At 21.5% G+C, this 17,684-nt stretch overlaps 1 long non-coding RNA gene across 6 annotated transcripts; it reads right to left on the bottom strand.

Moving 5' to 3' along the window:
* Window positions 1–216: 216 nt before the first annotated feature.
* Window positions 217–16,337, bottom strand: LOC143378251 (uncharacterized). Of its 6 annotated transcripts, none has more exons than XR_013087924.1 (4): window positions 9,800–10,332; window positions 7,686–8,850; window positions 5,356–6,756; window positions 217–1,743 (listed from the first exon to the last, which is right to left on the bottom strand). It is a non-coding gene; the product is annotated as an uncharacterized LOC143378251 (long non-coding RNA). The 6 variants fall into 6 exon arrangements; XR_013087928.1 differs by lacking the exons at window positions 217–1,743; window positions 9,800–10,332 and adding exons at window positions 11,107–12,132; window positions 14,625–16,337 and having other exon boundaries at window positions 4,751–6,756; window positions 7,686–8,754; XR_013087925.1 differs by lacking the exons at window positions 217–1,743; window positions 9,800–10,332 and adding an exon at window positions 14,625–14,698 and having other exon boundaries at window positions 4,751–6,756; window positions 7,686–8,933.
* Window positions 16,338–17,684: the final 1,347 nt, after the last annotated feature.

The following is a 17,684-nucleotide window of genomic DNA, read 5'->3' as shown; positions in this document are numbered from 1 at the left end:
ACCTACTTTGTTTTCTCTACGTCATTACCTATTTTTCTCTATTTATTTGCCTATTTTTTTCTCTAAATTATTTACCTATTTTTCTCTATTTATTTACCTATTTTCTGTTTTTATTTACCTCCTTTGTATTCTCTACTTCATTACCTATTTTTCACTATTTCTTTATCTATTTGTTTCTCTGAATTATTTACCTATTTTTCTCTATTTATTTACCTATTTTCTGTTTTTATTTACCTCCTTTGTATTCTCTACTTCATTACCTATTTTTCACTATTTCTTTTTCTATTTTTTTCTCTAATTTATTTACCTATGTTTTCTCTGTTTATTTACCTATGTTTTCTCTGTTTATTTACCTACTTTTTCTCTATTATATTTACCTACTTTTTCTGTATTTATTTTCCTATTTTTTCTCTGTTTAGTTACCTCTTTTGTTTTCTCTATTTATTTACCTTTTTATCTCTAGTTATTTACCTCTTTTTTTCTGTATTTATTTTCCTACTTTGTTTTCTCTACTTCATTACCTATTTTTCTCTATTTATTTGCCTATTTTTTTCTCTAAATTATTTACCTATTTTTCTCTATTTATTTACCTATTTTCTGTTTTTATTTACCTCCTTTGTATTCTCTACTTCATTACCTATTTTTCACTATTTCTTTATCTATTTGTTTCTCTGAATTATTTACCTATTTTTCTCTATTTATTTACCTATTTTCTGTTTTTATTTACCTCCTTTGTATTCTCTACTTCATTACCTATTTTTCACTATTTCTTTTTCTATTTTTTTCTCTAATTTATTTACCTATGTTTTCTCTGTTTATTTACCTATGTTTTCTCTGTTTATTTACCTACTTTTTCTCTATTATATTTACCTACTTTTTCTGTATTTATTTTCCTATTTTTTCTCTGTTTAGTTACCTCTTTTGTTTTCTCTATTTATTTACCTTTTTATCTCTAGTTATTTACCTCTTTTTTTCTGTATTTATTTTCCTACTTTGTTTTCTCTACTTCATTACCTATTTTTCTCTATTTATTTGCCTATTTTTTTTCTCTAAATTATTTACCTATTTTTCTCTATTTATTTACCTATTTTCTGTTTTTATTTACCTCCTTTGTATTCTCTACTTCATTACCTATTTTTCACTATTTCTTTATCTATTTTTTTCTCTAATTTATTTACCTATGTTTTCTCTGTTTATTTACCTACTTTTTCTCTATTATATTTACCTACTTTTTCTCTATTTATTTACCTATTTTTCGCTAGTTATTTACCTATTTTTTCTCTCATTTATTTACCTATTTTTTCTCTGTTTAGTTACCCATTTTTTCCTCTAATTTATTTACCTATTTTTTATTTACCTTTTTTCCCTTGATTTATTTAGCTATTTTCTCTATTTATACACCTACTTTTTCTCTAGTTTATTTACCTATTTTTATCTATTTATTTGCCTATTTTTTCTCTATTTTATTTACCTATTTTCTTATGTACTTATTTACCTCTTTTTCTCTATTTATTTACCTCTATTTTCTCTATTTATTTACCTATTTTTTCTCTATATATTTACCTATTTTTCTCTCACATTTATTTACGTATTTTTCTCTGTTTATTTACCTATTTTTTCCTCTAATTTATTTACCTATTTTTTTATTTAACTTTTTTTCTTTGGTTTATTTACCTATTTTTCTCTATTTATTTACCTATTTTTTCTCTAGATATTTACCTATTTTTTCTCTCATTTATTTACCTATTTTTTCTCTGTTTATTTACCTATTTTTTCCTTTAATTTCTTTACCTATTGTTTTATTTACCTTTTTTTCTTTGATTTATTTAGCTATTTATCTATATTTATACACCTATTTTTTCTCTAGATAATTTACCTATTTTTCTCTATTTATTTACCTATTGTTTCTCTAGTTATTTACCTATATTTTCTCTCATTTATTTACCTATTTTTTCTCTGTTTAGTTACCTATTTTTTCCTCTAACTTATTTACCTATTTTTTTCTTTACCTTTTTTCCTTTGGTTTATTTAGCTATTTTTCTGTATTTATACACTTTTTTTCTCTAGTTTATTTACCTATTTTTATCTATTTATTTACCTATTTTTCTCTACTTACTTACCTCTTTTTTCTCTATTTATTTACCTATTTTTCTCTATTTATTTACCTCCTTTGTTTTCTCTATTCATTTACTTTTTTCTATTTATTTACCTCTTTCTTTCTCTAATTTATACACCTATATTTCCTCTATTTATTTACCAATTTTTTCTCTAGTTATTTAGCCAGTTTCTTTCTCATTTATTTACCTATTTTTTCCTCTAATTTCTTTACCTATTTTTTTATTTACCTTTTTTTCTTTGATTTATTTAGCTATTTATCTCTATGTATACACCTATTTTTTCTCCAGATAATTTACCTATTTTTTCTCTATTTATTTTCCTATTTTTTAACTATTTGTTTACCTCCTTTGTATTCTCTACTTCATTACCTATTTTTCACTATTTCTTTATCTATTTGTTTCTCTGAATTATTTACCTATTTTTCTCTATTTATTTACCTATTTTCTGTTTTTATTTACCTCCTTTGTATTCTCTACTTCATTACCTATTTTTAACTATTTCTTTATCTATTTTTTTCTCTAATTTATTTACCTATGTTTTCTCTGTTTATTTACCTATGTTTTCTCTGTTTATTTACCTACTTTTTCTCTATTATATTTACCTACTTTTTCTGTATTTATTTTCCTATTTTTTCTCTGTTTAGTTACCTCTTTTGTTTTCTCTATTTATTTACCTTTTTATCTCTAGTTATTTACCTCTTTTTTTCTGTATTTATTTTCCTACTTTGTTTTCTCTACTTCATTACCTATTTTTCTCTATTTATTTGCCTATTCTTTTTCTCTAAATTATTTACCTATTTTTCTCTATTTATTTACCTATTTTCTGTTTTTATTTACCTCCTTTGTATTCTCTACTTCATTACCTATTTTTCACTATTTCTTTATCTATTTGTTTCTCTAATTTATTTACCTATGTTTTCTCTGTTTATTTACCTACTTTTTCTCTATTATATTTACCTACTTTTTCTCTATTTATTTACCTATTTTTCGCTAGTTATTTACCTATTTTTTCTCTCATTTATTTACCTATTTTTTCTCTGTTTAGTTACCCATTTTTTCCTCTAATTTATTTACCTATTTTTTTATTTACCTTTTTTCCCTTGATTTATTTAGCTATTTTTCTCTATTTATACACCTACTTTTTCTCTAGTTTATTTACCTATTTTTATCTATTTATTTGCCTATTTTTTTCTCTATTTTATTTACCTATTTTCTTATGTACTTATTTACCTCTTTTTCTCTATTTATTTACCTCTATTTTCTCTATTTATTTACGTATTTTTTCTCTATATATTTACCTATTTTTCTCTCACATTTATTTACGTATTTTTTCTCTGTTTATTTACCTATTTTTTCCTCTAATTTATTTACCTATTTTTTTATTTAACTTCTTTTCTTTGGTTTATTTACCTATTTTTCTCTATTTATTTACCTATTCTTTCTCTAGATATTTACCTATTTTTTCTCTCATTTATTTACCTATTTTTTCTCTGTTTATTTACCTATTTTTTCCTTTAATTTCTTTACCTATTGTTTTATTTACCTTTTTTTCTTTGATTTATTTAGCTATTTATCTATATTTATACACCTATTTTTTCTCTAGATAATTTACCTATTTTTCTCTATTTATTTACCTATTGTTTCTCTAGTCATTTACCTATATTTTCTCTCATTTATTTTCACATTTTTCTCTGTTTATTTACCTATTTTTCCTTTAATTTATTTACCTATTTTTTATTTACCTTTTTTTCTTTGATTTATGTAGCTATTTATCTATATTTATACACCTATTTTTTCTCTATTTATTTACCTATTTTTCGCTAGTTATTTACCTATTTTTTCTCTCATTTATTTACCTATTTTTTCTCTGTTTAGTTACCCATTTTTTCCTCTAATTTATTTACCTATTTTTTTATTTACCTTTTTTCCCTTGATTTATTTAGCTATTTTTCTCTATTTATACACCTACTTTTTCTCTAGTTTATTTACCTATTTTTATCTATTTATTTGCCTATTTTTTTCTCTATTTTATTTACCTATTTTCTTATGTACTTATTTACCTCTTTTTCTCTATTTATTTACCTCTATTTTCTCTATTTATTTACCTATTTTTTCTCTATATATTTACCTATTTTTCTCTCACATTTATTTACGTATTTTTTCTCTGTTTATTTACCTATTTTTTCCTCTAATTTATTTACCTATTTTTTTATTTAACTTTTTTTCTTTGGTTTATTTACCTATTTTTCTCTATTTATTTACCTATTCTTTCTCTAGATATTTAGCTATTTTTTCTCTCATTTATTTACCTATTTTTTCTCTGTTTATTTACCTATTTTTTCCTTTAATTTCTTTACCTATTGTTTTATTTACCTTTTTTTCTTTGATTTATTTAGCTATTTATCTATATTTATACACCTATTTTTTCTCTAGATAATTTACCTATTTTTCTCTATTTATTTACCTATTGTTTCTCTAGTCATTTACCTATATTTTCTCTCATTTATTTTCACATTTTTCTCTGTTTATTTACCTATTTTTCCTTTAATTTATTTACCTATTTTTTATTTACCTTTTTTTCTTTGATTTATGTAGCTATTTATCTATATTTATACACCTATTTTTTCTCTAGATAATTTACCTATTTTTTCTCTAATTTATTTACCTATTTTTTTCTCTAGTTTATTTACCTATTTTTTTATTTACCTTTTTTTCTTTGATTTAATTAGCTATTTATCTCTACTTATTTACCTATTTTTCTCTGTTTATTTACCTATTTTTCCCTATTTTATTTACCTATTTTTCTCTATTTATTTACCTCTTTTGTTTTCTCTATTTATTTACCTATTTTTTCTCTAGTTATTTACCTCTTTTTTCTGTATTTATTTACCTACTTTGTTTTCTGTACTTCATTACCTATTTTTCTCTATTTATACACCTATTTTTTCTCTACCTAATTTACCTACTTTTCTGTATTTATTTACCTATTTTTTTCTGTATTTATTTACCTCTTTTGTTTTCTCTATTTATTTACCTATTTTTCTCTAGATAATTTACCTATTTTTATCTATTTATTTACCTATTTTTCTCTACTTATTTACCTCTTTTTTCTCTATTTATTTACCTATTTTTCTCTATTTATTTACCTCCTTTGTTTTCTCTATTCATTAACTTTTTTCTATTTATTTACCTCTTTCTTTCTCTAATTTATTCACCTATATTTTCTCTATTTATTTACCTATTTTTCTCTATTTATTTACCTATTGTTTCTCTAGTTATTTACCTATATTTTCTCTCATTTATTTTCCTATTTTTTCTCTGTTTAGTTACCTATTTTTTCCTCTAACTTATTTACCTATTTTTTTCTTTACCTTTTTTCCTTTGGTTTATTTAGCTATTTTTCTGTATTTATACACTTTTTTTCTCTAGTTTATTTACCTATTTTTTATCTATTTATTTACCTATTTTTCTCTACTTACTTACCTCTTTTTTCTCTATTTATTTACCTATTTTTCTCTATTTATTTACCTCCTTTGTTTTCTCTATTCATTTACTTTTTTCTATTTATTTACCTCTTTCTTTCTCTAATTTATACACCTATATTTCCTCTATTTATTTACCAATTTTTTCTCTAGTTATTTAGCCAGTTTCTTTCTCATTTATTTACCTATTTTTTCCTCCAATTTCTTTACCTATTTTTTTATTTACCTTTTTTTCTTTGATTTATTTAGCTATTTATCCCTATGTATACACCTATTTTTCTCCAGATAATTTACCTATTTTTTCTCTATTTATTTTCCTATTTTTTAACTATTTGTTTACCTCGTTTGTTTTCTCTACTTATTTACCTATTTTTCTCTGTTTATTTACCTATTTTTCCCTATTTTATTTACCTATTTTTTCTCTATTTATTTACCTATTTTTCTCTATTTAGTTACCTCTTTTTTTCCTCTGTTTATTTACGAATTTTTTCTCTAGTTATTTACCCATTTTTCTTTCTCATTTATTTACCTATTTTTTCCTCTAATTTCTTTACCTATTTTTTATTTACCTTTTTTTCCTTGATTTATTTAGCAATTTTTCCCTATTTTATTTACCTATTTTTCTCTATTTATTTACCTATTTTTCTCTATTTAGTTACCAATTTTTTCTCTAGTTATTTACGCATTTCTCTTTCTCATTTATTTACCTATATTTTTCTCTAATTTCATTACATATTTTTTATTTACCTTTTTTTCTTTGATTTATTTAGCTATTTATCTCTATTTATACACCTATTTTATCTCGAGATATTTTATCTATTTTTCTCTATTTATTTACCTATTTTTTCTCTATTTATTTACTTCTTTTGTTTTCTCTATTTATTTACCTATTTTTCTCTAGATAATTTACCTATTTTTTTCTCTAGTTTATTTACCTATTTTTTTATTTACCTTTTTTCTTTGATTTATTTAGCTATTTATCTCTATTTATACACCTATTTTTTCTCTATATAATTTACCTATATTTCTCTATTCATTTTCCTATTTTTTCTCTATTTATTTACCTCTTTTGTTTTCTCTACTTATTTACCTATTTTTCTCTGTTTATTTACCTATTTTTCCCTATTTTATTTACCTATTTTTCTCTATTTATTTACCTATTTTTCTCTATTTAGTTACCAATTTTTCTCTAGTTATTTACGCATTTTTCTTTCTCATTTATTTACCTATATTTTTCTCTAATTTCATTACATATTTTTTTATTTACCTTTTTTTCTTTGATTTATTTAGCTATTTATCTCTATTTATACACCTATTTTATCTCGAGATAATTTATCTATTTTTTCTCTATTTATTTACCTCTTTTGTTTTCTCTATTTATTTACCTTCTTTTCTCTAGTTATTTACCTCTTTTTTCTGTATTTATTTACCTACTTTGTTTTCTCTACTTCATTACCTATTTTTCTCTATTTATTTGCCTATTTTTTTCTCTAAATTATTTACCTATTTTTCTCTATTTATTTACCTATTTTCTGTTTTTATTTACCTCCTTTGTATTCTCTACTTCATTACCTATTTTTCACTATTTCTTTATCTATTTTTTTCTCTAATTTATTTACCTATGTTTTCTCTGTTTATTTACCTACTTTTTCTCTATTACATTTACCTACTTTTTCTCTATTTATTTACCTATTTTTTCGCTAGATATTTACCTATTTTTGTCTCTCATTTACTTACCTATTTCTTCTCTATTTAGTTACCCATTTTTTCCTCTAATTTATTTACCTATTTTTTTTATTTACCTTTTTTCCCTTGATTTATTTAGCTATTTTTCTCTATTTATACACGTATTTTTTCTCTAGTTTATTTACCTATATTTATCTGTTTATTTGCCTATTTTTTCTCTATTTTATTTACCTATTTTCTTATGTACTTATTTACCTATTTTTCTCTATTTATTTACCTTTTTTTCTCTATTTATTTACCTATTTTTTCTCTATATATTTACCTATTTCTCTCTCTCATTTATTTACGTATTTTTCTCTGTTTATTTTTTTATTTACCTTTTCTTCTTTGGTTTATTTACCTATTTTTCTCTATTTATTTTCCAATTTTTTCTCTATTCATTAACTTTTTTCTATTTATTTACCTCTTTCTTTCTCTAATTTATACACCTATATTTTCTCTATTTATTTACCTATTTTTCTCTATTTATTTACCTATTGTTTCTCTAGTTATTTACCTCTTTTTTCTGTATTTATTTACCTACTTTGTTTTCTCTACTTCATTACCTATTTTTCTCTATTTATTTGCCTATTTTTTTCTCTAAATTATTTACCTATTTTTCTCTATTTATTTACCTATTTTCTGTTTTTATTTACCTCCTTTGTATTCTCTACTTCATTACCTATTTTTCACTATTTCTTTATCTATTTTTTTCTCTAATTTATTTACCTATGTTTTCTCTGTTTATTTACCTACTTTTTCTCTATTATATTTACCTACTTTTTCTCTATTTATTTTCCTATTTTTTCTCTGTTTAGTTACCTATTTCTTCCTCTAATTTATTTACCTATTTTTTTATTTACCTTTTTTCCTTTGGTTTATTTAGCTATTTTTCTGTATTTATACACTTTTTTCTCTAGTTTATTTACCTATTTTTATCTATTTATTTACCTATTTTTCTCTACTTATTTACCTCTTTTTTCTCTATTTATTTACCTATTTTTCTCTATTTATTTACCTCCTTTGTTTTCTCTATTCATTTACTTTTTTCTATTTATTTACCTCTTTCTTTCTCTAATTTATACACCTATATTTCCTCTATTTATTTACCAATTTTTTCTCTAGTTATTTAGCCAGTTTCTTTCTCATTTATTTACCTATTTTTTCCTCCAATTTCTTTACCTATTTTTTTATTTACCTTTTTTTCTTTGATTTATTTAGCTATTTATCCCTATGTATACACCTATTTTTCTCCAGATAATTTACCTATTTTTTCTCTATTTATTTTCCTATTTTTTAACTATTTGTTTACCTCGTTTGTTTTCTCTACTTATTTACCTATTTTTCTCTGTTTATTTACCTATTTTTCCCTATTTTATTTACCTATTTTTTCTCTATTTATTTACCTATTTTTCTCTATTTAGTTACCTCTTTTTTTCCTCTGTTTATTTACGAATTTTTTCTCTAGTTATTTACCCATTTTTCTTTCTCATTTATTTACCTATTTTTTCCTCTAATTTCTTTACCTATTTTTTATTTACCTTTTTTTCCTTGATTTATTTAGCAATTTTTCCCTATTTTATTTACCTATTTTTCTCTATTTATTTACCTATTTTTCTCTATTTAGTTACCAATTTTTTCTCTAGTTATTTACGCATTTCTCTTTCTCATTTATTTACCTATATTTTTCTCTAATTTCATTACATATTTTTTATTTACCTTTTTTTCTTTGATTTATTTAGCTATTTATCTCTATTTATACACCTATTTTATCTCGAGATATTTTATCTATTTTTCTCTATTTATTTACCTATTTTTTCTCTATTTATTTACTTCTTTTGTTTTCTCTATTTATTTACCTATTTTTCTCTAGATAATTTACCTATTTTTTTCTCTAGTTTATTTACCTATTTTTTTATTTACCTTTTTTCTTTGATTTATTTAGCTATTTATCTCTATTTATACACCTATTTTTTCTCTATATAATTTACCTATATTTCTCTATTCATTTTCCTATTTTTTCTCTATTTATTTACCTCTTTTGTTTTCTCTACTTATTTACCTATTTTTCTCTGTTTATTTACCTATTTTTTCCCTATTTTATTTACCTATTTTTCTCTATTTATTTACCTATTTTTCTCTATTTAGTTACCAATTTTTCTCTAGTTATTTACGCATTTTCTTTCTCATTTATTTACCTATATTTTTCTCTAATTTCATTACATATTTTTTTATTTACCTTTTTTTCTTTGATTTATTTAGCTATTTATCTCTATTTATACACCTATTTTATCTCGAGATAATTTATCTATTTTTTCTCTATTTATTTACCTCTTTTGTTTTCTCTATTTATTTACCTTCTTTTCTCTAGTTATTTACCTCTTTTTTCTGTATTTATTTACCTACTTTGTTTTCTCTACTTCATTACCTATTTTTCTCTATTTATTTGCCTATTTTTTTCTCTAAATTATTTACCTATTTTTCTCTATTTATTTACCTATTTTCTGTTTTTATTTACCTCCTTTGTATTCTCTACTTCATTACCTATTTTTCACTATTTCTTTATCTATTTTTTTCTCTAATTTATTTACCTATATTTTCTCTGTTTATTTACCTACTTTTTCTCTATTATATTTACCTACTTTTTCTCTATTTATTTACCTATTTTTTCGCTAGATATTTACCTATTTTTGTCTCTCATTTACTTACCTATTTCTTCTCTATTTAGTTACCCATTTTTTCCTCTAATTTATTTACCTATTTTTTTTATTTACCTTTTTTCCCTTGATTTATTTAGCTATTTTTCTCTATTTATACACGTATTTTTTCTCTAGTTTATTTACCTATATTTATCTGTTTATTTGCCTATTTTTTCTCTATTTTATTTACCTATTTTCTTATGTACTTATTTACCTATTTTTCTCTATTTATTTACCTTTTTTTCTCTATTTATTTACCTATTTTTTCTCTATATATTTACCTATTTCTCTCTCTCATTTATTTACGTATTTTTCTCTGTTTATTTTTTATTTACCTTTTCTTCTTTGGTTTATTTACCTATTTTTCTCTATTTATTTTCCAATTTTTTCTCTATTCATTAACTTTTTTCTATTTATTTACCTCTTTCTTTCTCTAATTTATACACCTATATTTTCTCTATTTATTTACCTATTTTTCTCTATTTATTTACCTATTGTTTCTCTAGTTATTTACCTCTTTTTTCTGTATTTATTTACCTACTTTGTTTTCTCTACTTCATTACCTATTTTTCTCTATTTATTTGCCTATTTTTTTCTCTAAATTATTTACCTATTTTTCTCTATTTATTTACCTATTTTCTGTTTTTATTTACCTCCTTTGTATTCTCTACTTCATTACCTATTTTTCACTATTTCTTTATCTATTTTTTTCTCTAATTTATTTACCTATGTTTTCTCTGTTTATTTACCTACTTTTTCTCTATTATATTTACCTACTTTTTCTCTATTTATTTTCCTATTTTTCTCTGTTTAGTTACCTATTTCTTCCTCTAATTTATTTACCTATTTTTTTATTTACCTTTTTTCCTTTGGTTTATTTAGCTATTTTTCTGTATTTATACACTTTTTTCTCTAGTTTATTTACCTATTTTTATCTATTTATTTACCTATTTTTCTCTACTTATTTACCTCTTTTTTCTCTATTTATTTACCTATTTTTCTCTATTTATTTACCTCCTTTGTTTTCTCTATTCATTTACTTTTTTCTATTTATTTACCTCTTTCTTTCTCTAATTTATACACCTATATTTCCTCTATTTATTTACCAATTTTTTCTCTAGTTATTTACCCAGTTTCTTTCTCATTTATTTACCTATTTTTTCCTCTAATTTCTTTACCTATTTTTTTATTTACCTTTTTTTCTTTGATTTATTTAGCTATTTATCTCTATGTATACACCTATTTTTTCTCCAGATAATTTACCTATTTTTTCTCTATTTATTTTCCTATTTTTTCTCTATTTGTTTACCTCATTTGTTTTCTCTACTTATTTACCTATTTTTCTCTGTTTATTTACCTATTTTTCCCTATTTTATTTACCTATTTTTTCTCTATTTATTTACCTCTTTTGTTTTCTCTATTTATTTACCTTTTTTCTCTAGTTATTTACTTCTCTAGTTATTTACCTCTTTTTTTCTGTATTATTTACCTACTTTGTTTTCTCTACTTCATTACCTATTTTTCTCTATTTAATTGCCTATTTTTTTCTCTAAACTATTTACCTATTTTTCTCTATTTATTTACCTATTTTCTGTTTTTATTTACCTCCTTTGTATTCTCTACTTAATTACCTATTTTTCACTATTTCTTTATCTATTTTTTCTCTAATTTATTTACCTATGTTTTCTCTGTTTATTTACCCTTTTCTCTATTATATTTACCTACTTTTTCTCTATTTATTTACCTATTTTTTCGCTAGATATTTACCTATTTTTTCTCTCATTTACTTACCTATTTCTTCTCTATTTAGTTACCCATTTTTTCCTCTAATTTATTTACCTATTTTTTTATTTACCTTTTTTCCATTGATTTATTTAGCTATTTTTCTCTATTTATACACGTATTTTTTCTCTAGTTTATTTACCTAATTTTTATCTATTTATTTGCCTATTTTTTTCTCTATTTTATTTACCTATTTTCTTATGTACTTATTTACCTATTTTTCTGTATTTATTTACCTCTTTTTCTCTATTTATTTACATATTTTTCTCTATATATTTACCTATTTTTCTCTCTCATTTATTTACGTATTTTTCTCTGTTTATTTACCTATTTCTTCCTCTAATTTATTTACCTATTTTTTTATTTACCTTTTTTTCTTTGGTTTATTTACCTATTTTTCTCTATTTATTTACCTATTTTTTCTCTAGATATTTACCTATTTTTCCTTTAATTTATTTACCTATTGTTTTATTTACCTTTTTTTCTTTGATTTATTTAGCTATTTATCTATATTTATACACCTATTTTTCTCTAGATAATTTACCTATTTTTCTCTATTTATTTCCCTATTTTTTCTCTATTTATTTACCTCTTTTGTTTCTCTATTTATTTACCTATTTTTTCTCTAGTTATTTACCTCTTTCTTCTGTATTTATTTACGTACTTTGTTTTCTGTACTTCATTACCTATTTTCCTCTATTTATACACCTATTTTTCTCTACCTAATTTACCTATTTTTCTGTATTTATTTACCTATTTTTTTCTCTATTTATTTACCTCTTTTGTTTTCTCTATTTATTTACCTATTTTTCTCTAGATAATTTACCTATTTTTTCTCTATTTATTTACCTATTTTTTCTCTATTTATTTTCCAATTTTTTCTCTATTCATTAACTTTTTTCTATTTATTTACCTCTTTCTTTCTCTAATTTATACACCTATATTTTCTCTATTTATTTACCTATTTTCTCTATTTATTTACCTATTTTTCTCTATTTAGTTACCTCTTTTTTTCCTCTGTTTATTTACGAATTTTTCTCTAGTTATTTACCCCATTTTTCTTTCTCATTTATTTACCTATATTTTTCTCTAATTTCATTACATATTTTTTTATTTACCTTTTTTTCTTTGATTTATTTAGCTATTTATCTCTATTTATACACCTATTTTATCTCGAGATAATTTATCTATTTTTTCTCTATTTATTTACCTCTTTTGTTTTCTCTATTTATTTACCTTCTTTTCTCTAGTTATTTACCTCTTTTTTCTGTATTTATTTACCTACTTTGTTTTCTCTACTTCATTACCTATTTTTCTCTATTTATTTGCCTATTTTTTTCTCTAAATTATTTACCTATTTTTCTCTATTTATTTACCTATTTTCTGTTTTTATTTACCTCCTTTGTATTCTCTACTTCATTACCTATTTTTCACTATTTCTTTATCTATTTTTTTCTCTAATTTATTTACCTATGTTTTCTCTGTTTATTTACCTACTTTTTCTTCTATTATATTTACCTACTTTTTCTCTATTTATTTACCTATTTTTTCGCTAGATATTTACCTATTTTTGTCTCTCATTTACTTACCTATTTCTTCTCTATTTAGTTACCCATTTTTTCCTCTAATTTATTTTACCTATTTTTTTATTTACCTTTTTTCCCTTGATTTATTTAGCTATTTTCTCTATTTATACACGTATTTTTTCTCTAGTTTATTTACCTATATTTATCTGTTTATTTGCCTATTTTTTCTCTATTTTATTTACCTATTTTCTTATGTACTTATTTACCTATTTTCTCTATTTATTTACCTTTTTTCTCTATTATTTACCTATTTTTCTCTATATATTTACCTATTTCTCTCTCTCATTTATTTACGTATTTTTCTCTGTTTATTTACCTATTTTTTCCTCTAATTTATTTACCTATTTTTTATTTACCTTTTTTCCTTTGGTTATTTAGCTATTTTTCTGTATTTATACACTTTTTTTCTCTAGTTTATTTACCTATTTTTATCTATTTATTTACCTATTTTTCTCTACTTATTTACCTCTTTTTTCTCTAATTATTTACCTATTTTTCTCTATTTATTACCTCCTTTGTTTCCTCTATTTATTTACCTTTTTTCATCTATTTATTTACCTATTTTTTTAATTAGCTATTTTTCTCTATTTATACACCTATTTTTCTCTATATAATTTACCTATATTTCTCTATTTATTTTCCTATTTTTTCTCTATTTATTTACCTCTTTGTTTTCTCTACTTATTTACCTATTTTTCTCTGTTTATTTACCTATTTTCCCCTATTTTATTTACCTATTTTTCTCTATTTATTTACCTATTTTTCTCTATTTAGTTACCAATTTTTTCTCTAGTTATTTACGCATTTTTTCTTTCTCATTTATTTACCTATATTTTTCTCTAATTTCATTACATATTTTTTATTTACCTTTTTTTCTTTGATTTATTTAGCTATTTATCTCTATTTATACACCTATTTTATCTCGAGATAATTTATCTATTTTTTCTCTATTTATTTACCTATTTTTTTCTCTATTTATTTACCTCTTTTGTTTCTCTATTTATTTACCTATTTTTCTCTAGATAATTTATCTATTTTTTTCTCTAGTTTATTTACCTATTTTTTTATTTACCTTTTTTTCTTTGATTTATTTAGCTATTTGTCTCTATTTAATCCACCTATTTTTCTCTACATAATTTACCTATATTTCTCTATTTATTTTCCTATTTTTCTCTATTTATTTACCTCTTTTGTTTTCTCTACTTATTTACCTATTTTTCTCTGTTTATTTACCTATTTTTCCCTATTTATTTACCTATTTTTCTCTATTTATTTACCTATTTTTCTCTATTTAGTTACCAATTTTTTCTCTAGTTATTTACGCATTTTCTTTCTCATTTATTTACCTATTTTTCCTCTAATTTCTTTACCTATTTTTTATTTACCTTTTTTCCTTTGGTTTATTTAGCTATTTTTCTGTATTTATACACTGTTTTCTCTAGTTTATTTACCTATTTTTTATCTATTTATTTACCTATTTTTCTCTACTTATTTACCTCCTTTGTTTTCTCTATTCATTTACTTTTTTCTATTTATTTACATCTTACTTTCTCTAATTTATACACCTATATTTTCTGTATTTATTTACCTATTTTTCTCTATTTATTTACCTATTGTTTCTCTAGTCATTTACCTATATTTTCTCTCATTTATTTTCCTATTTTTCTCTGTTTATTTACCTATTTTTCCTTTAATTTATTTACGTATTTTTTATTTACCTTTTTTTCTTTGATTTATGTAGCTATTTATCTATATTTATACACCTATTTTTCTCTAGATAATTTACCTATTTTTTCTCTAATTTATTTACCTATTTTTTTCTCTAGTTTATATACCTATTTTTTTATTTACCTTTTTTTCTTTGATTTAATTAGCTATTTATCTCTATTTATACACCTATTTTTTCTCTAGATAAATTACCTATTTTTTCTCTATTTATTTTCCTATTTTTCTCTATTTATTTACCTCTTTTGTTTCTCTATTTATTTACCTATTTTTTCTCTAGTTATTTACCTCTTTTTTCTGTATTTATTTACCTACTTTGTTTCCTCTATTTATTTACCTTTTTTTCATCTATTTATTTACCTATTTTTTTTAATTAGCTATTTTCTCTATTTATTTACCTCTTTTGTTTTCTCTATTTATTTACCTATTTTTTCTCTAGTTATTTACCTATTTTTCTCTATTTATTTACCTCCTTTGTTTCCTCTATTTATTTACCTTTTTTTTCATCTATTTATTTACCTATTTTTTTTAATTAGCTATTTTTCTCTATTTATACACCTATTTTTTCTCTATATAATTTACCTATATTTCTCTATTTATTTTCCTATTTTTTCTCTATTTATTTACCTCTTTTGTTTTCTCTACTTATTTACCTATTTTTCTCTGTTTATTTACCTATTTTCCCCTATTTTATTTACCTATTTTTCTCTATTTATTTACCTATTTTTCTCTATTTAGTTACCAATTTTTTCTCTAGTTATTTACGCATTTTTCTTTCTCATTTATTTACCTATATTTTTCTCTAATTTCATTACATATTTTTTTATTTACCTTTTTTTCTTTGATTTATTTAGCTATTTATCTCTATTTATACACCTATTTTATCTCGAGATAATTTATCTATTTTTTCTCTATTTATTTACCTATTTTTTTCTCTATTTATTTACCTCTTTTGTTTTCTCTATTTATTTACCTATTTTTCTCTAGATAATTTATCTATTTTTTTCTCTAGTTTATTTACCTATTTTTTTATTTACCTTTTTTTCTTTGATTTATTTAGCTATTTGTCTCTATTTATCCACCTATTTTTCTCTACATAATTTACCTATATTTCTCTATTTATTTTCTATTTTTCTCTATTTATTTACCTCTTTTGTTTTCTCTACTTATTTACCTATTTTTCTCTGTTTATTTACCTATTTTTCCCCTATTTTATTTACCTATTTTTCTCTATTTATTTACCTATTTTTCTCTATTTAGTTACCAATTTTTTCTCTAGTTATTTACGCATTTTTCTTTCTCATTTTATTTACCTATTTTTTCCTCTAATTTCTTTACCTATTTTTTATTTACCTTTTTTTCCTTTGGTTTATTTAGCTATTTTTCTGTATTTATACACTGTTTTCTCTAGTTTATTTACCTATTTTTTATCTATTTATTTACCTATTTTTCTCTACTTATTACCTCCTTTGTTTTCTCTATTCATTTACTTTTTTCTATTTATTTACATCTTACTTTCTCTAATTTATACACCTATATTTTCTGTATTTATTTACCTATTTTTCTCTATTTATTTACCTATTGTTTCTCTAGTCATTTACCTATATTTTCTCTCATTATTTTCCTATTTTTCTCTGTTTATTTACCTATTTTTCCTTTAATTTATTTACGTATTTTTTTATTTACCTTTTTTTCTTTGATTTATGTAGCTATTTATCTATATTTATACACCTATTTTTTCTCTAGATAATTACCTATTTTTTCTCTAATTTATTTACCTATTTTTTTCTCTAGTTTATATACCTATTTTTTTATTTACCTTTTTTTCTTTGATTTAATTAGCTATTTATCTCTATTTATACACCTATTTTTTCTCTAGATAAATTACCTATTTTTTCTCTATTTATTTTCCTATTTTTCTCTATTTATTTACCTCTTTTGTTTTCTCTATTTATTTACCTATTTTTTCTCTAGTTATTTACCTCTTTTTCTGTATTTATTTACCTACTTTGTTTTCTGTACTTCATTACCTATTTTTCTCTATTATACACCTATTTTTTCTCTACCTAATTTACCTATTTTCTGTATTTATTTACCTATTTTTTCTCTATTTATTTACCTCTTTGTTTTCTCTATTTATTTACCTATTTTTCCCTAGATAATTTACCTATTTTTTCTCTATTATTTACCTATTTTTTCTCTATTTATTTTCCAATTTTTTCTCTATTCATTAACTTTTTTCTATTTATTTACCTCTTTCTTTCTCTAATTATTCACCTATATTTTCTCTATTTATTTACATATTTTTCTCTATTTATTTACCTATTGTTTCGCTAGATATTTACCTATTTTTGTCTCTCATTTACTTACCTATTTCTTCTCTATTTAGTTACCCATTTTTTCCTCTAATTTATTTCCTATTTTTTTATTTACCTTTTTTCCTTGATTTATTTAGCTATTTTTCTCTATTTATACACGTATTTTTTCTCTAGTTTATTTACCTTTTTTTTATCTGTTTAATTGCCTATTTTTTCTCTATTTTATTTACCTATTTTCTTATGTACTTAT

This window comes from Andrena cerasifolii, unplaced genomic scaffold (genome assembly GCF_050908995.1).
Source record: "Andrena cerasifolii isolate SP2316 unplaced genomic scaffold, iyAndCera1_principal scaffold1802, whole genome shotgun sequence".
Lineage (NCBI taxonomy): Eukaryota > Metazoa > Arthropoda > Insecta > Hymenoptera > Andrenidae > Andrena > Andrena cerasifolii.
Note: the sequence above shows the minus strand (reverse complement) of the source record. Positions and strands in the feature narration are given on the sequence as shown.